Source organism: Helianthus annuus, chromosome 16, assembly GCF_002127325.2.
Source record: "Helianthus annuus cultivar XRQ/B chromosome 16, HanXRQr2.0-SUNRISE, whole genome shotgun sequence".
Taxonomy (NCBI): Eukaryota; Viridiplantae; Streptophyta; class Magnoliopsida; order Asterales; family Asteraceae; genus Helianthus; species Helianthus annuus.
Window position 1 is genome coordinate 205,926,034 of NC_035448.2, and position 4,302 is coordinate 205,930,335.

Genomic DNA, 4,302 nt, shown 5'->3' on the forward strand with positions numbered 1-4,302 from the left:
GTCATCTTCTTCATTATAGCTATCCCATTCGTCGTTTATGTTGCGCGGGCCTAAACGACTTTGTACCGGCTTTCTCTGTTGATGGGAGTATTGCACATAGTTGCTTTCTGTTTCGCCATAAGTATCGCGTGTATCATGCGCGGTTTGCCTTCTGACAGTTGTTGCTTTTTCATTATTTAAGTTCCACGCATTGGTCTGCTGAGGCACGTGGGTGCTCGAAGGCCTTTGCGGTGGAGTAACAAAAGCGGGTTGGTTAGCTTGTGCTTGAAGCAAGGCTTGCTGTGCGCTGAGCTGCGCATAGACAAGGTTTAAGGAGGCTGTTTGTTCGGCGTATCAAGAAGCCAGAGTCTTTCCCTCGGGTAGCCCTAAGAGTGCCGAAAAGTTCAACTGTGTTTGAACCGATGGGGTTGAGGGGTCAGCCCCATGGTTTGGTGTGGGAACTTCCGGAGGTGTTTGATTAACTACCCTGGGTGGAGGTTGGAAAGTGGCTCCATTTGTGGTTTGGTTAAGGACTCTGGATGGAGGTTGGAAAGTGGCTTCATTTGTGGTTTGGCTGATAACTCTGGATGTGCTTCCAAAGATATCAGGAAACTCATTGTTCATTCGCCCTTCTTGGATGGTCTCGTTCCCCTAGACTCTTTGGACGTGCGGGGTATCCGAAATGAGTTCAAAGGAAGAGACTTCTTCGTCCACTTGAGGGGAAGGGTTTGGTTCAGTCATTTTAGAGAGTTTTTCGAAGAAAAATGAGATGAAGATGGTTTGCAAAGAATGCGGTGGACGCCAAAGATGAAACACTGGTTAACACCGATGGTTAACTAGCTGGGTCGTCTCTTCTGTGGGTTAAATCTCCTTCTCTACTCGCCAAATGACTAGGGTCCTGCAAAACAGTAACACCGTTAGCTCGTTAAGAGGGGAATATTGGGGTTTCCCTCTTAACCGGGCTCCGGCGTGAGAATAAATACTGCTCTGAGTAGGAAAACAGTGTGTGTTGTAAGTGAAAGTGTGGAGAATAGAATGGATAACCTGAATGATGAAGGGTCCTATTTATAGCCGGAGGGTGAAGGAGGGAGGAGCAACCTCGCCAGTTGTTATCGAGCGTCAGCTGTCCGACCAAGGGGAATATCCTCTTGGTCTCCTCTGTTGCGTTCGGGATAGTGGTCCACGTGGCGCGCCGATATTCGTCCATGCTGGAGAAATCGTACTGCTGTTGTCAGTCTGCTCCCAGATTTGTTGCAGGTCTATATGGCGCTCGGTGACTGGTGACACGTGTTGTCCTTTCTGTCGGAAGGAGCATCTTTGGTGCCACCTTGACGTCTTCCAGAAGCTTCTAGAAGCTTCTGGATTTGCTTGATGATGTAGGCGCCATGTTGGATGAGAAAGTGGTGTGGTCCCTACCATGTGAGCAAGAAATCGTGACCATACCTCTTCACGATCCAACTTACTCACGTCTGCGGCTGTCGGTCAAAATTATGTTGGTCATCGTCATTTCCGCATGTTATGTTATGGTGTGTGTCGGTAATTTACGATGGATTACCGATGATTTTTTAAATTTACATTTTTCTATTTTATAGCTTTTTACTGAATTTCTCGATAATCCGTCATTTGCCGTAGTAGTGTGTGATATTCTTTACCTAATTATAATAATGTTCATTTTAATTCTATAGTTTATTTCATTTGATGATTATCTTACAAACATGAAATGTTGAAAAGCATATTTATTCGGTAGGGGTTTATATATAAACTGTTAGTGGTTTATGGCACTGTGGATTTCCATTTTCATTACAACCCACATTTTGTGCGATCAATTTTCTAAGTGATGACCTAAACTTGCATAGTTGTATACTAGTGCTTGGTTCTTTATGTTAGTTCTTTCTACTATAATATATTTTTATAATTTATTTATATTATACATACATATATATATATATATATATATATATATATTATACTTGCATGAATAAAAACAAGTGTTATTAATAGAAAAAAAAAACAGAATTCTAAACCCCACCAGTTGTTATTATATAACTAAAGTATTTATGATAGCATAATCTTGATTATGAGGTTTTAAAAACTATAACAAGCCAACCAGTTGAGTCGTGAACCGATCTTTCTAGTTTGCTTCGAACACATGTCGGTCGCCTAACCGGCCTTTTGGTTTTCAGGTTAAATTAGCAAACCAATTATTCTAAATGATTACCTAAACTTGAATAGAGTATGAAAGTTGAATGATGAGTTTGTTTAGTTTGGAAGATTAATTTTGAAGTGCACCTATTTTCAACTATTTATTTTGTGTGTATATATATAATATTGTTTTTAGTTGATGTTATTAAGGTTTTGAGACGGTATAGAACGAATTCTACGATTAGTTCTAACATCAAGCATGCATGGAGTCCCTAGTGACTAAAATGCACTAAACCTTTCTCATATATTAAAATGCATATAAATAAATAAAAAGTTACCATAATATAAACCTTTTATATGATAAATATAATATAATACCATTGGCCTTATCAAATATACTATAGAAAATGCATGATAGGTTGGTTTATAAGTAATCAAAAGAGTGGGTGCTCCAAAGATAAGCATTTGGAGTTATAGAAAATATTATTAGTTTAATACATTATGAATAAGTTTAGTGGTATATAAATAAACAGTTGATGGTTTGTGACATTGTGGACATTGTAAGCCTTTAATTTTTAAAGTGATAACCTAAATTTGGAAAAAGATTATTTAGACAAAAAAGCGGGTGTTTGATGATTGTTATCCAGCTTAGTATATTATTTTAGTACTTTTAGATTAAGGGCTCGTTCATACACGCACTTAACAATAAAACATATTCTAAACGCCAAGTGAATAACAAACATCTTTAAACAAAAGTTTTATTATAGATGTTAATGTTTATGAATAAATATAATTTTGAAACACCACTTGCTACTTTGTTTGAAGTTTGTAATAAATAAACATCAGCAAATACATATTCTGATATGGTTTCATGATATAATTAAAAAATTGAACCATATACTAAATATAGCAATGTATAAAAAAAACAAACTATCTAATCCAAATACAGTAATGAATCAATTATAAGGCTATAGGGTGTGGTCATGATCATCTTGACCCTTCACGCCAGCGTCATGTTACCACCTCTAATCTATCATTCAAAACCACTACCCTAAGGGTGTAGTCATAACCCAAACCACTATCCCCTTATTTATTTTAACTTATTTTTGTTTAAAGAAAAAGGAAAGGAAATCTAGAAAAATAGAAAAGAGGACCATGGTTTAATCTATGCGAACCATGGTGGATCAGTTAATGGGGTGGTGTAGCCTTCAATTCATGTTCCTACATTACGAATCATGTCTCAATATATAGCATGCGAACCATGGTGGATCAGTTAAGGGGGTGATGTAGCCTTCAATTCATGTTCCTACATTACGAATCATGTTCCTACATTGCTATACTAAATATAGCAATGTATAAAAAAACAAACTATCCAATCCAAATACAGTAATGAATCAACTATAAGGCTATAGGGTGTGGTCATGATCATCATGACCCTTCACGCCAGCGTCATGTTACCACCTCTAATCCATCATTCAAAACCACTGCCCTAAGGGTGTGGTCATAACCCAAACCACCATCCCCTTATTTATTTTAACTTATTTTTGTTTAAAGAAAAAGGAAAGGAAATCTAGAAAAATAGAAAAGAGGACCATGGTTTAATCCATGCGAACCATGGTGGATCAGTTAAGGGGGTGGTGTAACCTTCAATTAATGTTCCTACATTACGAATAATGTCTCAATCATGATCCACGCACCCTTCAGCCTAAACGAACATAAAAAAAGTCAAACTTTAAACAAAAAGCCAATTCTAAAAGAATCCAATGACTAATTTCAACCTCTTATAACCGCATAAGTGAGTAACAATAAACATTTTCCTTAGAAGAAAACATAAACTCCAATTCATCAATAGATTCCAAGTGTAAATCTTGAACAACTCTCTTCATACCTTGAAGATTGAACCTTGGATTAACCTTTGACATATCCATTCCAACCCACTTCTTTGTGTTGGCTCGCGCGATGTGGTGCGAGTAATTTATTGCTTAAGCAAATTTTTTAAAACACATATCTAATTTCTTAAAAATAGACCAATGTGGGTGAAAACTTCTTACGCCACTTCTTTTGCATACTCCATATCACATATCAAAATGTTATAAAAAAGCGATCCAGGTTTGAATTGCAATTTTTACAGATTATTTCTAATGTACTCTTAATAATTATAAATACAATTTCTTAATGTAA